Source organism: Halichoerus grypus, chromosome 7 (assembly GCF_964656455.1).
Source record: "Halichoerus grypus chromosome 7, mHalGry1.hap1.1, whole genome shotgun sequence".
NCBI lineage: Eukaryota > Metazoa > Chordata > Mammalia > Carnivora > Phocidae > Halichoerus > Halichoerus grypus.
In genome coordinates, this window is record NC_135718.1 from 150,359,319 (window position 1) to 150,376,919 (window position 17,601).

Genomic DNA, 17,601 nt, shown 5'->3' on the forward strand with positions numbered 1-17,601 from the left:
CCACCCCTTGGCCTGACCACCTTGCAGCACAGCACAGCGGTCTCCCCCCGCGCACCTCCTCCGCCACGGTCCTGTCCCGCCACGGGGGCCTCCAGCTTTCTTGCACCGGGGCCCACTCCCCAGCACTTGCCGCGTGCAGCTCCTGCCAGCCTCCAGGCTGGACCCCTCCCACCCACCCCCCACCCCTTGTCCCCCACCCCCATCCCTCACATTCTCGGCTGGCAGTCCCGGCCTCCCACAGGCTCCTCAGGCACACTCGTGCTCTCTCCCCTCCCCTACCTCAGATCTCACCCTCCCGCACAGGTGCTCACGTACGTGCCTGGCATGGCGCCGGGGAAGGAGCCCTTCCCCCCCCCCCCCCCACCGAAGCCTCTGCAGACACCCTGCCCGACTGTCCGGCCACACTCTGGACCGGTCCCGCAAGCCCCACACCTCCCCGCCCCCGGCACCCCACCCACACACCCGGGCTGCCCCCGGCCCTCCCCTCCTTCTGGGATCCTTTTGGCTCTGTGCCCTAACCCCCGTGGCAGGCCACCCACGTGAGTAAACACCTTCATCCCGCGGTATCCCCCACCACACACACTCCACACACACACACACACACACCACACACGCTCACACACACCCCCCACATGCTCACACCCACACCCCCCCACATGCTCACACCCACACACACCCAACTTGCTCACACACGCCCACCCACACACACACACCACACACACACCCAGACACACACACATACACACACAGAAGCAATGGCACTGAGGGAACTTCCCGTGGTGACGGTAAGCGCCCGGCCGCCCACAGCGGCTCCTTTCCGCCGCTGGTACGACCTTGTCCCAACCCAGCCAGTGTGGTGCTGCGGCAGCTTTGGCCGGTGCACGGGCTGTCCGCTTGGGCTCCTAAAGGAGACAATCTCTGAACAGACAGCAGACCCTTGGCGGACAGGGGTGTGCAAGTGTTGGTGGGAAGGAGACTGTGGTCTGCGATTTAGCTGGAGGAGCACCCGGACAAGACGACGGGCACAGGGGTGGAGAGAGGGCTGGAGTAGATCCTGGCTAGGTGTAGGCTAAGGCGCCAATGGGAAAACCTTACACGGGCAATCTCGGTCGTGGGCCTGCGCGCTGGCGGTGGGGGCTGGGGGAGGTGGAAGGCGTTCCAGGGAACACGCTCGCCACTTTGCCGTGGGACTCAAGGGATGGGTGATGCGATTTCAAGAACCTGTTGGCTACAAGTCCACCGTCTGTCTCCGGTGTGCCTCCACCCCCTCCTCCTGCTTGGCTGTTGGGTTTTCCCCACCGGCCTCCCGAATCTTCGTGCTCTCTCTCCTGCACTGCCCGTCGGTTCTGCTTCCTGCACCCGTCCAGATTCGCTTTCCCGACTCCACCTCCCGGGCGCAACCGTGCCGCTGTCTGCTCGCGGTGGCCGGGAAGCTGGCCCGAGCGGTGGCTGGCCCGAGCGGTGGCTGGCCCGAGGGCGAGGGAAGGGACCAGGGGCTCCAGCAGGTGACCCGACTCAAAGAGGTAGATCGCTCACCCTGCCCCGACCTCTTCCCCCACTCCCACCCCCCCCACCCCCCCACCCCCGCTTCCCCGCACCGACACCACTAACTAGCACCCCTTGAAGGAGCAAGGGGTGGCTTGTCAGGGGTGGCGCGGTTTCTCCTGGCCGCAGCAGTGCCGCCGGAGAGTCCAAGCACCTGCGGTGGCCGGACGTGCGGGCGTCTGTGGGTGGCCCCGAGTGAGGACAGAGGGTGTCGCGGGTGGCCTCTCGGGTTTGGGGCGGAGGAAGAGGGGGAGCCATGCGAGCGCCCAGGGGAGGCGCCGATGCGCTGCCGTTGGGCGGCCGGCCCGCTGGCGAGGCCAAAAGGTTTCGGCTGGCCGAGGCGACAGGGCAAGGCTTGGGCTAGCCCGGGCGCCTGGCCTTGTCTGGGCACCGAGGCCGTGGAGCTAGCCGCGGGGCAAGGGAGAAGCGAGGCCAAAAGGTTTGGGCTGGCCGAGGCGACAGGGCAAGGCTTGGGCTACCCGGGCGCCTGGCCTTGTCTGGGCACCGAGGCCGTGGAGCTAGCCGCGGGGCAAGGGAGAAGCCAGCCAGCTTCGGCTAAAAGGGGTGCGGATGCGCTGGGGAGAGGTCGGTAGGCCGAGAGGAAGAAGAAAGGCTTCCCTGACCGGGAATCGAACCCGGGCCGCGGCGGTGAGAGCGCCGAATCCTAACCACTAGACCACCAGGGAGCGTCGGGCCCTGCGCCTGGCCCGCGCGCCCTGGGCGCAGCGCCTCCACACCACCCCCTCGCCTCCGCTTTGGCTCCAAGGCCCCTGCCTTGCCACGGCCAGCCGCCCTCCGGCCCTACCAATCCACCCGCCCTGCTGGCAGCACCCTCAAAACGCTGCGCACCTCCTTCCCTCCCTCACACACGCGCTCGGCCTCGGGCCACGCTCCGGCTCCGGGCTCTCGGCTCCGGGCTCCCATCGGGCCTGGGCACGACGGCCCTGGAGCCCTGCAAAAGGTTGGCCAGCTGCGTTGGCCGGGAATCGAACCCGGGTCAACTGCTTGGAAGGCAGCTATGCTCACCACTATACCACCAACGCTGCACAGCCCGGGCCCGCCCCGAGACGCCGGCGCAGGGTTCGCAGAGGCGCCTTCACGCCTTCTCGCCGCCGCCTGGGCTGCCTGGCGCAGCCCTGCCCCGACGTGCCGCCAGTCCGCAGCTCTGCGCTGCCGCACGCGCCAGCAGCGGCCGCCCCAGCCCCAACCCCAGCCCCAGCCCCGCCAGCCCGACGCCGCCGTGCGGCTCCGCAGGCCCGACCGCCCGCCGCCCGCCGCCCGCCGCCCGCCTCTGGGGGGCGCTCTGGCCGCCGTGCCGCTCCCCCGGCCCTCGGCTGCCGGCCGGGCATTCCCCGGCCCGCGAGACACGCTTCCCTCCGGCGACCCGCTCGCCCGGGCCCTTCTCCGCGGACTGCCCGGCGAGGCCACATCCCGCACCCACAGGGGACCCGACCCAGCCGCCGCCCACCCGTCCCCCGCGCCCACCCCCACCCCCACGCCCAGCCAGCACCGGGCAGCGTCGCGTCACCAAGGAGCCCGTTGCGGCCAGTCACTCGTCAGGCGCCGGGGGCACGACAGGAGGCCCTGGCTGGGCCGTGGCGACCCCGCACGCGCGCGCCCGGGCTCACGAGGAAGGGAAACGGGTGGGGGCGGTCGACGGTGGGCAGGCCGGGCACCCGTCGTCGCCCCGCGCCTCTCGCCGGACGCGGGAGGGACGAGAAGAAGGGCCCTGGGGCCAAGCGTTTGGACAGAGCGGCGGTGGCGCCGGCCACCAAAAAGGGCGTCTTGCCTCCCCGTCGGGGAATCGAACCCCGGTCTCCCGCGTGACAGGCGGGGATACTCACCACTATACTAACGAGGACGGCGGCGGCGGCCACCCGGGCGCCCGACCCCTCTCCGCCTGCCCGCCCACGCCTACCCCTGCCCTCGACGCCCCGCCTTACGCAGGCGCCCGCCACGTGCCACACCCGACCCGACCCCAAACCAACCGCGCCAGCCCGCAGAGCAGCCCTCCCATCCCGACTCGGAGTGGACCCCAGGCCCGGGCCCCGGACCCGGACGGCGCGGAACACTCCGAGTGCGCCGGCGCCTAGGGCCTGCCGGGCGCCGATCGCGCAGGGAGAAGAGGCCCGAGCGGGCAAGCAAGGATGCGAGCAGGAGGACGGGCGCCCGGGATGGGCAGGGGCGGCGGAGGGAGGGCGGCGAGGACCTAGTGGGGGTGGGGGGCGGCGGCGGCGAGACAGGCTGGCCCGACGCCGGTCTCTGGGTGCGGGGCCGCCATGTGCGAGGAGGCGGGGCGGGGCGGGGCGAGGCGGCGGCGACGGCGGCGGCGGCGGCGGCGCCAGGCGAGTCGGCTGGCGCTGCTCCTGGTCGGCCGGGGCGCGCGTCCCGTCCCTTGCGCGCCCACACAGCCGCCAGCCGCCACCAGCGTCCGCGCCGGGTCCCAGCCAGGCGAGCGGCGACGCGCCCAGGCCCGCCGTCAGGATGGCCGAGCGGTCTAAGGCGCTGCGTTCAGGTCGCAGTCTCCCCTGGAGGCGTGGGTTCGAATCCCACTCCTGACACGCCCACCTTTTGGCCCGCCCGACCAGGGCACCGGACCCCGGCGGGCCTGCACCACGCCCTCTCGCAAGCCCGGTCCTGCCTGACCCGCCGCTCCTGCCTTGCACCCTAGCAGAAGGGGCCCAGTGCCGAGCCCTGACGCCTCGACGCTCCTGGCCACAGGCTTGGCGCACACACGCCCTCCCCCACCAGTTCCCGCGCCTTTCCCGCCCGATCCCACCCCCACCCCCGCAGGCCTGGGGAACTTCGCAGCACGTCTCTCCTCACCTGCTTTCCGGGGGCTGCGTTTTCCTTCCTTCCTCGCTCCCCCTCCCGCTCCCGCTCCCGCCCACTCCCGCGGCCCCCTGCAGACCAGCCGGCTGCGCAAATGCCCAAAGCCCTCCGCATTCCGTTCTCCAGCAGACCGGTGCCTGGTGAAGAGCGCCTCGCTCTCAGAGCCGTGCACTCCCGCCACCAGGAGCACACCGTCCCACAGAGAGCCCGTCCTTTCCGCCGGCCCCCATTCCCTTCTCTCCACACCCTGCTCAGGTGGCCCGAGGTGCCCACGAGGATTTGCCACCTTGATGACGCTTTACCCTGGCCACACCTGCCTGCCTCCCTCCCGGGACACAGGCTGCCCGGCCACCTGCTCGCCGGCCCACGACAGGGCCCTCCCTTCAGTGGGCCTGGCCCGGGAGTCCAGCCCGGGAAGGTGGCTCCCGTGAGCGCTGAGCCGAAGGAAGCCCTGAATCCCCAGGCCACCCACCTGGGCGCCCGAGCGCATCTCCGCGCCGGCAGCCGCTGCCCGGCCGGGACCCGAGGACCCCAGCGCGCTCCCTCACCGCGCTGTCGGCCAGCTAGCCAGCAGCCGCTCGGCCAGAGCGCTCCCGCGAGCCGAGATCGCGCTCCGGCCTCACAACCACCGCCCCCCCCCCCCCGCGCCCCGCCGAGCTGGCCCCCTAGGGAGCGCTGCGCGCCCGAGCTCAGACACGTCGCTTCGCTCTCCTGGCCTGAGCGGCTCCTCGGCGGCGCCGGCGGCGCTACGGGGCCTCCATCTCCTACACACAACACACGCGCCCGCGGACACCCACACACCCACACCCACACACCCCACCCCGCGACAGCCCACCCCACGGCACCGCACGTGCGCACACAACCGGAGCTCCGGTCCCCAGCCCCGCCCGCCCTCGCACACTCTGCCCCGGCCACAAAGCCCTCGGCCAAAGGGGCTCTCTGGGTGGCGGCTGAGAGGAGCCGCTGAAGGCAGCGGCAGGGCTCAGCCGCGCCTGCCACGGGATCCCCCGCGCTGGGTGGGATTCGGGCGCTGGCCAGCCTGGGTCCGGCTCCCGGCTGCCCCTGGCGACCCCGGCAGGGCAGCGTCTCGCCGCGGCCCTGGACCGAGGACAAAGCGCCGCATGAGCCTAGTCGGCCACCGTGCGTCCGCGCCGCGCTCGGCCCGCGTGCGCCGCTCCCTAGGGCTCCGGACGTGCCTGGAGCGTCTGGTCCACACCGCCCGTCCGCCTCCTGCTCAAACGAAGCCGATGCTCCGAACCGGCCCGGACCCGTGTCTGGCCGCCGCTGGCGAGCGCCGCTGGGGAAGCCGTCTGGGGAGCGGCGCCATCGGTGCATGGGTGGTTCAGTGGTAGAATTCTCGCCTGCCACGCGGGAGGCCCGGGTTCGATTCCCGGCCCATGCAGCGCGCCGTCCCCTTTTGGCCGGCCCTGCAGCCCCAACGCGCGCGCGCCCGCGCCCCCGGCTTCCTCTCGCCCACGCTCAAGGCGCCTGGCCTGAACTAGCTCCGCTCCGGACCCAGCCGGAGCCCGCCCCTGCCCTGCCGCCCGTTCCCTTCCTCTCGGTCCTTCTCGCCCAGGGGACCAACTCCACCCAGCGCCCGAGGCCCCTGGCCCGCCCACACGCCTCCCTTGCCCCTTTTCTCTTCAGGACCCTGAGCACCCCGCTTCGCTCACCCGCTTCCCTTCCAGCAATGCTTCCCCGCACCACCACACACCCGCACCGCGCCGCGCCGCACCAGAGCCCACGGGGCCGCGCCCCACCTCCGCGCCTTTCATCACCGTTCCTCCCTCCCTGTCTCACTCTACCCACACTGCCAGAATCCTCGTCTCTTTGCACAACCAGGGGCAACCAAGTTGCCACCCCTAGCCCTGATCCGTCCTATTCTCCTCCAGGGACCCTCACAAACTCACTGGGGTGCACCAGGAAGACCAGATGCATGGCACCACATCCTCCCGACGCGCGCCCTATAGTCTCTTGAGGCGCCGCTTGGCCGCAGTAGCCTCCAAACTCCGCCGCTCCTGCAACGCTAGGACCCCCGCCAACACCAGGTCCACCACCGCCCGCGCCGGCACTAGCACCAGCAGCACCAATCTCCCCATCCGCCGCCGCCGCCGCCGCCACCGCCACAAGTCCACCGTCACCACACCGCCTCGGGCACCATCGCCCACAACAGTGAAGTCCTCCAACATCCAGCCCACCACCAAGTCCACCACCACCACCACCGCCATCACCAGCAGGACCAAGTCCGCGACCAGCGCACCAGCAATGACATCATTGCCAACGGTACCCAAGTCCTCCACAATCACCACCACCGCCTCGACCTCCACCACCACCACCACCACCACCACCACCAACTCCAGCACCACCACCTCCACCATCACCACCACCACCACCGCCATCACCAGCAGGACCAAGTCCAGCACCAGCGCACCAGCATGGGCATCATTGCCAACGGTACCCAAGTCCTCCACGATCACCACCACCACCTCTACCACCACCACCACCACCACCACGACCACCACCACCGCCACCTTCACCATCACCACCGCCGCCGCCGCCATCACCAGCAGGACCAAGGCCACCACCAGCTCACCAGCATGGGCATCATTGCCAACGGTACCGAAGTCCTCCACGATCACCACCACCACCACCACCACCACCAGCTCCACCACCACCAGCCCCACCACCGACTCCACCGTCACCACACCGACTCGGGCACCATCGCCAACACTACTGGAGTCCGTCACCACCACCGCCACCACCGGGACCGTGCACACCATCACCACAGCAGCCCGCGCGCCGGCACCAACAGCACGAGGTCCACCCCCAGCAGCAGGAGCAGCAGCAGCAGCAAGTCGTCCTCCGCCAGCAGCACAAGCACCAGCACAGCCCGCACCCCCACCCCCACCCCCACCAGCCCCTCCTGCCCCAACGTCCCCACACGGGTCCCCTGCCTGCACGCCCCCTCCTTTCCGAGTCCTCAGTGGTCAATGATCCTGTGTGGCATCTGTCCCTTTGGCCTCTCTGAATCTCAACCCCAGGACGACCCCTGACGCGTCACTGGCTGTCCCGATGACAGGTGATGGAAGCCTCGGGGGCGGTGGAATCCCTCGCCCCGTTGGGACGGCTCCTAGACCCGGTCCCGCCCTCTCTCTGTGTCTCCCTTGCCTGCCTGCCTGCCGGCCTGCTTCCCACCCACGCCCCCCACACCCCACCCCTTGGCCTGACCACCTTGCAGCACAGCACAGCGGTCTCCCCCCGCGCACCTCCTCCGCCACGGTCCTGTCCCGCCACGGGGGCCTCCAGCTTTCTTGCACCGGGGCCCACTCCCCAGCACTTGCCGCGTGCAGCTCCTGCCAGCCTCCAGGCTGGACCCCTCCCACCCACCCCCCACCCCTTGTCCCCCACCCCCATCCCTCACATTCTCGGCTGGCAGTCCCGGCCTCCCACAGGCTCCTCAGGCACACTCGTGCTCTCTCCCCTCCCCTACCTCAGATCTCACCCTCCCGCACAGGTGCTCACGTACGTGCCTGGCATGGCGCCGGGGAAGGAGCCCTTCCCCCCCCCCCCCCCACCGAAGCCTCTGCAGACACCCTGCCCGACTGTCCGGCCACACTCTGGACCGGTCCCGCAAGCCCCACACCTCCCCGCCCCCGGCACCCCACCCACACACCCGGGCTGCCCCCGGCCCTCCCCTCCTTCTGGGATCCTTTTGGCTCTGTGCCCTAACCCCCGTGGCAGGCCACCCACGTGAGTAAACACCTTCATCCCGCGGTATCCCCCACCACACACACTCCACACACACACACACACACACCACACACGCTCACACACACCCCCCACATGCTCACACCCACACCCCCCCACATGCTCACACCCACACACACCCAACTTGCTCACACACGCCCACCCACACACACACACCACACACACACCCAGACACACACACATACACACACAGAAGCAATGGCACTGAGGGAACTTCCCGTGGTGACGGTAAGCGCCCGGCCGCCCACAGCGGCTCCTTTCCGCCGCTGGTACGACCTTGTCCCAACCCAGCCAGTGTGGTGCTGCGGCAGCTTTGGCCGGTGCACGGGCTGTCCGCTTGGGCTCCTAAAGGAGACAATCTCTGAACAGACAGCAGACCCTTGGCGGACAGGGGTGTGCAAGTGTTGGTGGGAAGGAGACTGTGGTCTGCGATTTAGCTGGAGGAGCACCCGGACAAGACGACGGGCACAGGGGTGGAGAGAGGGCTGGAGTAGATCCTGGCTAGGTGTAGGCTAAGGCGCCAATGGGAAAACCTTACACGGGCAATCTCGGTCGTGGGCCTGCGCGCTGGCGGTGGGGGCTGGGGGAGGTGGAAGGCGTTCCAGGGAACACGCTCGCCACTTTGCCGTGGGACTCAAGGGATGGGTGATGCGATTTCAAGAACCTGTTGGCTACAAGTCCACCGTCTGTCTCCGGTGTGCCTCCACCCCCTCCTCCTGCTTGGCTGTTGGGTTTTCCCCACCGGCCTCCCGAATCTTCGTGCTCTCTCTCCTGCACTGCCCGTCGGTTCTGCTTCCTGCACCCGTCCAGATTCGCTTTCCCGACTCCACCTCCCGGGCGCAACCGTGCCGCTGTCTGCTCGCGGTGGCCGGGAAGCTGGCCCGAGCGGTGGCTGGCCCGAGCGGTGGCTGGCCCGAGGGCGAGGGAAGGGACCAGGGGCTCCAGCAGGTGACCCGACTCAAAGAGGTAGATCGCTCACCCTGCCCCGACCTCTTCCCCCACTCCCACCCCCCCCACCCCCCCACCCCCGCTTCCCCGCACCGACACCACTAACTAGCACCCCTTGAAGGAGCAAGGGGTGGCTTGTCAGGGGTGGCGCGGTTTCTCCTGGCCGCAGCAGTGCCGCCGGAGAGTCCAAGCACCTGCGGTGGCCGGACGTGCGGGCGTCTGTGGGTGGCCCCGAGTGAGGACAGAGGGTGTCGCGGGTGGCCTCTCGGGTTTGGGGCGGAGGAAGAGGGGGAGCCATGCGAGCGCCCAGGGGAGGCGCCGATGCGCTGCCGTTGGGCGGCCGGCCCGCTGGCGAGGCCAAAAGGTTTCGGCTGGCCGAGGCGACAGGGCAAGGCTTGGGCTAGCCCGGGCGCCTGGCCTTGTCTGGGCACCGAGGCCGTGGAGCTAGCCGCGGGGCAAGGGAGAAGCGAGGCCAAAAGGTTTGGGCTGGCCGAGGCGACAGGGCAAGGCTTGGGCTACCCGGGCGCCTGGCCTTGTCTGGGCACCGAGGCCGTGGAGCTAGCCGCGGGGCAAGGGAGAAGCCAGCCAGCTTCGGCTAAAAGGGGTGCGGATGCGCTGGGGAGAGGTCGGTAGGCCGAGAGGAAGAAGAAAGGCTTCCCTGACCGGGAATCGAACCCGGGCCGCGGCGGTGAGAGCGCCGAATCCTAACCACTAGACCACCAGGGAGCGTCGGGCCCTGCGCCTGGCCCGCGCGCCCTGGGCGCAGCGCCTCCACACCACCCCCTCGCCTCCGCTTTGGCTCCAAGGCCCCTGCCTTGCCACGGCCAGCCGCCCTCCGGCCCTACCAATCCACCCGCCCTGCTGGCAGCACCCTCAAAACGCTGCGCACCTCCTTCCCTCCCTCACACACGCGCTCGGCCTCGGGCCACGCTCCGGCTCCGGGCTCTCGGCTCCGGGCTCCCATCGGGCCTGGGCACGACGGCCCTGGAGCCCTGCAAAAGGTTGGCCAGCTGCGTTGGCCGGGAATCGAACCCGGGTCAACTGCTTGGAAGGCAGCTATGCTCACCACTATACCACCAACGCTGCACAGCCCGGGCCCGCCCCGAGACGCCGGCGCAGGGTTCGCAGAGGCGCCTTCACGCCTTCTCGCCGCCGCCTGGGCTGCCTGGCGCAGCCCTGCCCCGACGTGCCGCCAGTCCGCAGCTCTGCGCTGCCGCACGCGCCAGCAGCGGCCGCCCCAGCCCCAACCCCAGCCCCAGCCCCGCCAGCCCGACGCCGCCGTGCGGCTCCGCAGGCCCGACCGCCCGCCGCCCGCCGCCCGCCGCCCGCCTCTGGGGGGCGCTCTGGCCGCCGTGCCGCTCCCCCGGCCCTCGGCTGCCGGCCGGGCATTCCCCGGCCCGCGAGACACGCTTCCCTCCGGCGACCCGCTCGCCCGGGCCCTTCTCCGCGGACTGCCCGGCGAGGCCACATCCCGCACCCACAGGGGACCCGACCCAGCCGCCGCCCACCCGTCCCCCGCGCCCACCCCCACCCCCACGCCCAGCCAGCACCGGGCAGCGTCGCGTCACCAAGGAGCCCGTTGCGGCCAGTCACTCGTCAGGCGCCGGGGGCACGACAGGAGGCCCTGGCTGGGCCGTGGCGACCCCGCACGCGCGCGCCCGGGCTCACGAGGAAGGGAAACGGGTGGGGGCGGTCGACGGTGGGCAGGCCGGGCACCCGTCGTCGCCCCGCGCCTCTCGCCGGACGCGGGAGGGACGAGAAGAAGGGCCCTGGGGCCAAGCGTTTGGACAGAGCGGCGGTGGCGCCGGCCACCAAAAAGGGCGTCTTGCCTCCCCGTCGGGGAATCGAACCCCGGTCTCCCGCGTGACAGGCGGGGATACTCACCACTATACTAACGAGGACGGCGGCGGCGGCCACCCGGGCGCCCGACCCCTCTCCGCCTGCCCGCCCACGCCTACCCCTGCCCTCGACGCCCCGCCTTACGCAGGCGCCCGCCACGTGCCACACCCGACCCGACCCCAAACCAACCGCGCCAGCCCGCAGAGCAGCCCTCCCATCCCGACTCGGAGTGGACCCCAGGCCCGGGCCCCGGACCCGGACGGCGCGGAACACTCCGAGTGCGCCGGCGCCTAGGGCCTGCCGGGCGCCGATCGCGCAGGGAGAAGAGGCCCGAGCGGGCAAGCAAGGATGCGAGCAGGAGGACGGGCGCCCGGGATGGGCAGGGGCGGCGGAGGGAGGGCGGCGAGGACCTAGTGGGGGTGGGGGGCGGCGGCGGCGAGACAGGCTGGCCCGACGCCGGTCTCTGGGTGCGGGGCCGCCATGTGCGAGGAGGCGGGGCGGGGCGGGGCGAGGCGGCGGCGACGGCGGCGGCGGCGGCGGCGCCAGGCGAGTCGGCTGGCGCTGCTCCTGGTCGGCCGGGGCGCGCGTCCCGTCCCTTGCGCGCCCACACAGCCGCCAGCCGCCACCAGCGTCCGCGCCGGGTCCCAGCCAGGCGAGCGGCGACGCGCCCAGGCCCGCCGTCAGGATGGCCGAGCGGTCTAAGGCGCTGCGTTCAGGTCGCAGTCTCCCCTGGAGGCGTGGGTTCGAATCCCACTCCTGACACGCCCACCTTTTGGCCCGCCCGACCAGGGCACCGGACCCCGGCGGGCCTGCACCACGCCCTCTCGCAAGCCCGGTCCTGCCTGACCCGCCGCTCCTGCCTTGCACCCTAGCAGAAGGGGCCCAGTGCCGAGCCCTGACGCCTCGACGCTCCTGGCCACAGGCTTGGCGCACACACGCCCTCCCCCACCAGTTCCCGCGCCTTTCCCGCCCGATCCCACCCCCACCCCCGCAGGCCTGGGGAACTTCGCAGCACGTCTCTCCTCACCTGCTTTCCGGGGGCTGCGTTTTCCTTCCTTCCTCGCTCCCGCTCCCGCTCCCGCTCCCGCCCACTCCCGCGGCCCCCTGCAGACCAGCCGGCTGCGCAAATGCCCAAAGCCCTCCGCATTCCGTTCTCCAGCAGACCGGTGCCTGGTGAAGAGCGCCTCGCTCTCAGAGCCGTGCACTCCCGCCACCAGGAGCACACCGTCCCACAGAGAGCCCGTCCTTTCCGCCGGCCCCCATTCCCTTCTCTCCACACCCTGCTCAGGTGGCCCGAGGTGCCCACGAGGATTTGCCACCTTGATGACGCTTTACCCTGGCCACACCTGCCTGCCTCCCTCCCGGGACACAGGCTGCCCGGCCACCTGCTCGCCGGCCCACGACAGGGCCCTCCCTTCAGTGGGCCTGGCCCGGGAGTCCAGCCCGGGAAGGTGGCTCCCGTGAGCGCTGAGCCGAAGGAAGCCCTGAATCCCCAGGCCACCCACCTGGGCGCCCGAGCGCATCTCCGCGCCGGCAGCCGCTGCCCGGCCGGGACCCGAGGACCCCAGCGCGCTCCCTCACCGCGCTGTCGGCCAGCTAGCCAGCAGCCGCTCGGCCAGAGCGCTCCCGCGAGCCGAGATCGCGCTCCGGCCTCACAACCACCGCCCCCCCCCCCCCGCGCCCCGCCGAGCTGGCCCCCTAGGGAGCGCTGCGCGCCCGAGCTCAGACACGTCGCTTCGCTCTCCTGGCCTGAGCGGCTCCTCGGCGGCGCCGGCGGCGCTACGGGGCCTCCATCTCCTACACACAACACACGCGCCCGCGGACACCCACACACCCACACCCACACACCCCACCCCGCGACAGCCCACCCCACGGCACCGCACGTGCGCACACAACCGGAGCTCCGGTCCCCAGCCCCGCCCGCCCTCGCACACTCTGCCCCGGCCACAAAGCCCTCGGCCAAAGGGGCTCTCTGGGTGGCGGCTGAGAGGAGCCGCTGAAGGCAGCGGCAGGGCTCAGCCGCGCCTGCCACGGGATCCCCCGCGCTGGGTGGGATTCGGGCGCTGGCCAGCCTGGGTCCGGCTCCCGGCTGCCCCTGGCGACCCCGGCAGGGCAGCGTCTCGCCGCGGCCCTGGACCGAGGACAAAGCGCCGCATGAGCCTAGTCGGCCACCGTGCGTCCGCGCCGCGCTCGGCCCGCGTGCGCCGCTCCCTAGGGCTCCGGACGTGCCTGGAGCGTCTGGTCCACACCGCCCGTCCGCCTCCTGCTCAAACGAAGCCGATGCTCCGAACCGGCCCGGACCCGTGTCTGGCCGCCGCTGGCGAGCGCCGCTGGGGAAGCCGTCTGGGGAGCGGCGCCATCGGTGCATGGGTGGTTCAGTGGTAGAATTCTCGCCTGCCACGCGGGAGGCCCGGGTTCGATTCCCGGCCCATGCAGCGCGCCGTCCCCTTTTGGCCGGCCCTGCAGCCCCAACGCGCGCGCGCCCGCGCCCCCGGCTTCCTCTCGCCCACGCTCAAGGCGCCTGGCCTGAACTAGCTCCGCTCCGGACCCAGCCGGAGCCCGCCCCTGCCCTGCCGCCCGTTCCCTTCCTCTCGGTCCTTCTCGCCCAGGGGACCAACTCCACCCAGCGCCCGAGGCCCCTGGCCCGCCCACACGCCTCCCTTGCCCCTTTTCTCTTCAGGACCCTGAGCACCCCGCTTCGCTCACCCGCTTCCCTTCCAGCAATGCTTCCCCGCACCACCACACACCCGCACCGCGCCGCGCCGCACCAGAGCCCACGGGGCCGCGCCCCACCTCCGCGCCTTTCATCACCGTTCCTCCCTCCCTGTCTCACTCTACCCACACTGCCAGAATCCTCGTCTCTTTGCACAACCAGGGGCAACCAAGTTGCCACCCCTAGCCCTGATCCGTCCTATTCTCCTCCAGGGACCCTCACAAACTCACTGGGGTGCACCAGGAAGACCAGATGCATGGCACCACATCCTCCCGACGCGCGCCCTATAGTCTCTTGAGGCGCCGCTTGGCCGCAGTAGCCTCCAAACTCCGCCGCTCCTGCAACGCTAGGACCCCCGCCAACACCAGGTCCACCACCGCCCGCGCCGGCACTAGCACCAGCAGCACCAATCTCCCCATCCGCCGCCGCCGCCGCCGCCACCGCCACAAGTCCACCGTCACCACACCGCCTCGGGCACCATCGCCCACAACAGTGAAGTCCTCCAACATCCAGCCCACCACCAAGTCCACCACCACCACCACCGCCATCACCAGCAGGACCAAGTCCGCGACCAGCGCACCAGCAATGACATCATTGCCAACGGTACCCAAGTCCTCCACAATCACCACCACCGCCTCGACCTCCACCACCACCACCACCACCACCACCACCAACTCCAGCACCACCACCTCCACCATCACCACCACCACCACCGCCATCACCAGCAGGACCAAGTCCAGCACCAGCGCACCAGCATGGGCATCATTGCCAACGGTACCCAAGTCCTCCACGATCACCACCACCACCTCTACCACCACCACCACCACCACCACGACCACCACCACCGCCACCTTCACCATCACCACCGCCGCCGCCGCCGCCGCCATCACCAGCAGGACCAAGGCCACCACCAGCTCACCAGCATGGGCATCATTGCCAACGGTACCGAAGTCCTCCACGATCACCACCACCACCACCACCACCACCAGCTCCACCACCACCAGCCCCACCACCGACTCCACCGTCACCACACCGACTCGGGCACCATCGCCAACACTACTGGAGTCCGTCACCACCACCGCCACCACCGGGACCGTGCACACCATCACCACAGCAGCCCGCGCGCCGGCACCAACAGCACGAGGTCCACCCCCAGCAGCAGGAGCAGCAGCAGCAGCAAGTCGTCCTCCGCCAGCAGCACAAGCACCAGCACAGCCCGCACCCCCACCCCCACCCCCACCAGCCCCTCCTGCCCCAACGTCCCCACACGGGTCCCCTGCCTGCACGCCCCCTCCTTTCCGAGTCCTCAGTGGTCAATGATCCTGTGTGGCATCTGTCCCTTTGGCCTCTCTGAATCTCAACCCCAGGACGACCCCTGACGCGTCACTGGCTGTCCCGATGACAGGTGATGGAAGCCTCGGGGGCGGTGGAATCCCTCGCCCCGTTGGGACGGCTCCTAGACCCGGTCCCGCCCTCTCTCTGTGTCTCCCTTGCCTGCCTGCCTGCCGGCCTGCTTCCCACCCACGCCCCCCACACCCCACCCCTTGGCCTGACCACCTTGCAGCACAGCACAGCGGTCTCCCCCCGCGCACCTCCTCCGCCACGGTCCTGTCCCGCCACGGGGGCCTCCAGCTTTCTTGCACCGGGGCCCACTCCCCAGCACTTGCCGCGTGCAGCTCCTGCCAGCCTCCAGGCTGGACCCCTCCCACCCACCCCCCACCCCTTGTCCCCCACCCCCATCCCTCACATTCTCGGCTGGCAGTCCCGGCCTCCCACAGGCTCCTCAGGCACACTCGTGCTCTCTCCCCTCCCCTACCTCAGATCTCACCCTCCCGCACAGGTGCTCACGTACGTGCCTGGCATGGCGCCGGGGAAGGAGCCCTTCCCCCCCCCCCCCACCGAAGCCTCTGCAGACACCCTGCCCGACTGTCCGGCCACACTCTGGACCGGTCCCGCAAGCCCCACACCTCCCCGCCCCCGGCACCCCACCCACACACCCGGGCTGCCCCCGGCCCTCCCCTCCTTCTGGGATCCTTTTGGCTCTGTGCCCTAACCCCCGTGGCAGGCCACCCACGTGAGTAAACACCTTCATCCCGCGGTATCCCCCACCACACACACTCCACACACACACACACACACACCACACACGCTCACACACACCCCCCACATGCTCACACCCACACCCCCCCACATGCTCACACCCACACACACCCAACTTGCTCACACACGCCCACCCACACACACACACCACACACACACCCAGACACACACACATACACACACAGAAGCAATGGCACTGAGGGAACTTCCCGTGGTGACGGTAAGCGCCCGGCCGCCCACAGCGGCTCCTTTCCGCCGCTGGTACGACCTTGTCCCAACCCAGCCAGTGTGGTGCTGCGGCAGCTTTGGCCGGTGCACGGGCTGTCCGCTTGGGCTCCTAAAGGAGACAATCTCTGAACAGACAGCAGACCCTTGGCGGACAGGGGTGTGCAAGTGTTGGTGGGAAGGAGACTGTGGTCTGCGATTTAGCTGGAGGAGCACCCGGACAAGACGACGGGCACAGGGGTGGAGAGAGGGCTGGAGTAGATCCTGGCTAGGTGTAGGCTAAGGCGCCAATGGGAAAACCTTACACGGGCAATCTCGGTCGTGGGCCTGCGCGCTGGCGGTGGGGGCTGGGGGAGGTGGAAGGCGTTCCAGGGAACACGCTCGCCACTTTGCCGTGGGACTCAAGGGATGGGTGATGCGATTTCAAGAACCTGTTGGCTACAAGTCCACCGTCTGTCTCCGGTGTGCCTCCACCCCCTCCTCCTGCTTGGCTGTTGGGTTTTCCCCACCGGCCTCCCGAATCTTCGTGCTCTCTCTCCTGCACTGCCCGTCGGTTCTGCTTCCTGCACCCGTCCAGATTCGCTTTCCCGACTCCACCTCCCGGGCGCAACCGTGCCGCTGTCTGCTCGCGGTGGCCGGGAAGCTGGCCCGAGCGGTGGCTGGCCCGAGCGGTGGCTGGCCCGAGGGCGAGGGAAGGGACCAGGGGCTCCAGCAGGTGACCCGACTCAAAGAGGTAGATCGCTCACCCTGCCCCGACCTCTTCCCCCACTCCCACCCCCCCCACCCCCCCACCCCCGCTTCCCCGCACCGACACCACTAACTAGCACCCCTTGAAGGAGCAAGGGGTGGCTTGTCAGGGGTGGCGCGGTTTCTCCTGGCCGCAGCAGTGCCGCCGGAGAGTCCAAGCACCTGCGGTGGCCGGACGTGCGGGCGTCTGTGGGTGGCCCCGAGTGAGGACAGAGGGTGTCGCGGGTGGCCTCTCGGGTTTGGGGCGGAGGAAGAGGGGGAGCCATGCGAGCGCCCAGGGGAGGCGCCGATGCGCTGCCGTTGGGCGGCCGGCCCGCTGGCGAGGCCAAAAGGTTTCGGCTGGCCGAGGCGACAGGGCAAGGCTTGGGCTAGCCCGGGCGCCTGGCCTTGTCTGGGCACCGAGGCCGTGGAGCTAGCCGCGGGGCAAGGGAGAAGCGAGGCCAAAAGGTTTGGGCTGGCCGAGGCGACAGGGCAAGGCTTGGGCTACCCGGGCGCCTGGCCTTGTCTGGGCACCGAGGCCGTGGAGCTAGCCGCGGGGCAAGGGAGAAGCCAGCCAGCTTCGGCTAAAAGGGGTGCGGATGCGCTGGGGAGAGGTCGGTAGGCCGAGAGGAAGAAGAAAGGCTTCCCTGACCGGGAATCGAACCCGGGCCGCGGCGGTGAGAGCGCCGAATCCTAACCACTAGACCACCAGGGAGCGTCGGGCTCTGCGCCTGGCCCGCGCGCCCTGGGCGCAGCGCCTCCACACCACCCCCTCGCCTCCGCTTTGGCTCCAAGGCCCCTGCCTTGCCACGGCCAGCCGCCCTCCGGCCCTACCAATCCACCCGCCCTGCTGGCAGCACCCTCAAAACGCTGCGCACCTCCTTCCCTCCCTCACACACGCGCTC

General features: G+C 70.5%; 11 non-coding genes across 11 annotated transcripts; 4 read left to right on the forward strand and 7 right to left on the reverse strand.

Moving 5' to 3' along the window:
• Window positions 1–2,159: 2,159 nt before the first annotated feature.
• On the reverse strand, window positions 2,160–2,231 carry TRNAE-CUC (transfer RNA glutamic acid (anticodon CUC)). Its single transcript has one exon. It is a non-coding gene; the product is annotated as a tRNA-Glu (tRNA).
• Window positions 2,232–2,516: 285 nt separating this feature from the next.
• Window positions 2,517–2,588, reverse strand: TRNAG-UCC (transfer RNA glycine (anticodon UCC)). The gene has a single exon. It is a non-coding gene; the product is annotated as a tRNA-Gly (tRNA).
• A 746-nt stretch (window positions 2,589–3,334) lies between these two features.
• Window positions 3,335–3,406, reverse strand: TRNAD-GUC (transfer RNA aspartic acid (anticodon GUC)). Its single transcript has one exon. It is a non-coding gene; the product is annotated as a tRNA-Asp (tRNA).
• A 617-nt stretch (window positions 3,407–4,023) lies between these two features.
• TRNAL-CAG (transfer RNA leucine (anticodon CAG)) lies at window positions 4,024–4,106 on the forward strand. The gene has a single exon. It is a non-coding gene; the product is annotated as a tRNA-Leu (tRNA).
• A 1,602-nt stretch (window positions 4,107–5,708) lies between these two features.
• TRNAG-GCC (transfer RNA glycine (anticodon GCC)) lies at window positions 5,709–5,779 on the forward strand. Its single transcript has one exon. It is a non-coding gene; the product is annotated as a tRNA-Gly (tRNA).
• A 3,968-nt stretch (window positions 5,780–9,747) lies between these two features.
• Window positions 9,748–9,819, reverse strand: TRNAE-CUC (transfer RNA glutamic acid (anticodon CUC)). The gene has a single exon. It is a non-coding gene; the product is annotated as a tRNA-Glu (tRNA).
• Window positions 9,820–10,104: 285 nt separating this feature from the next.
• Window positions 10,105–10,176, reverse strand: TRNAG-UCC (transfer RNA glycine (anticodon UCC)). Its single transcript has one exon. It is a non-coding gene; the product is annotated as a tRNA-Gly (tRNA).
• A 746-nt stretch (window positions 10,177–10,922) lies between these two features.
• Window positions 10,923–10,994, reverse strand: TRNAD-GUC (transfer RNA aspartic acid (anticodon GUC)). Its single transcript has one exon. It is a non-coding gene; the product is annotated as a tRNA-Asp (tRNA).
• A 617-nt stretch (window positions 10,995–11,611) lies between these two features.
• Window positions 11,612–11,694, forward strand: TRNAL-CAG (transfer RNA leucine (anticodon CAG)). The gene has a single exon. It is a non-coding gene; the product is annotated as a tRNA-Leu (tRNA).
• Window positions 11,695–13,296: 1,602 nt separating this feature from the next.
• TRNAG-GCC (transfer RNA glycine (anticodon GCC)) lies at window positions 13,297–13,367 on the forward strand. Its single transcript has one exon. It is a non-coding gene; the product is annotated as a tRNA-Gly (tRNA).
• A 3,972-nt stretch (window positions 13,368–17,339) lies between these two features.
• On the reverse strand, window positions 17,340–17,411 carry TRNAE-CUC (transfer RNA glutamic acid (anticodon CUC)). The gene has a single exon. It is a non-coding gene; the product is annotated as a tRNA-Glu (tRNA).
• Window positions 17,412–17,601: the final 190 nt, after the last annotated feature.